Genomic DNA, 709 nt, shown 5'->3' on the forward strand with positions numbered 1-709 from the left:
ATAAATTAAGTGTTTGGTTCGTGTCTTGACTAAGTAAGTGATCGAGAAAAATTTCAAATAACACACTGAAAAAAATCCATGCCTAATATATACGAAAAATGTCGTACATTGTACGAATCGTTCGTTGTTTCGCACAACGAAATTCTTTCGTAATATATACGAAATTGTACAACATATTTTAGTAAAATGCAAAATATTCTTGAAAAAAATAGTTTAATAAATTGAAAAAAAGAATTTTGAATAAATTTACAAAATATTAATTTATTCAAACATTTTTGTTCATTTTAAAATAAATTTTTTAATTTTAGTTCAAAATTATTCTCCACACGAATTTTCAATTTTTTTTTTAAATTCGAGAATAATATTATACTTTTTCTTAAATTTTATAAAAATGTTGTAGTTTCATTTAATCATAAGTAATATAATTAATATCATTATGTTTAATTAAGAAAAAAATATTATGAAAGGTTTTAGTACTTTCGTAAAAATAGAAAAGGGGATTAATAAATAATATTTCGTATTATACACGAAATTTGTGTAAATATTACGAAAATAGATGTTACGAAATTAAACTAACTAACTAAGTAACTAACTAACTAAGTAACTAACTAAATAACTAACTAACTAACTAACTAACTAACTAACTAACTAACTAACTAACTATCTATCTATCTATCTATCTATCTATCTATCTATCTATCTATCTATC

This window comes from Lucilia cuprina, chromosome 2 (genome assembly GCF_022045245.1).
Source record: "Lucilia cuprina isolate Lc7/37 chromosome 2, ASM2204524v1, whole genome shotgun sequence".
Taxonomy (NCBI): domain Eukaryota; kingdom Metazoa; phylum Arthropoda; class Insecta; order Diptera; family Calliphoridae; genus Lucilia; species Lucilia cuprina.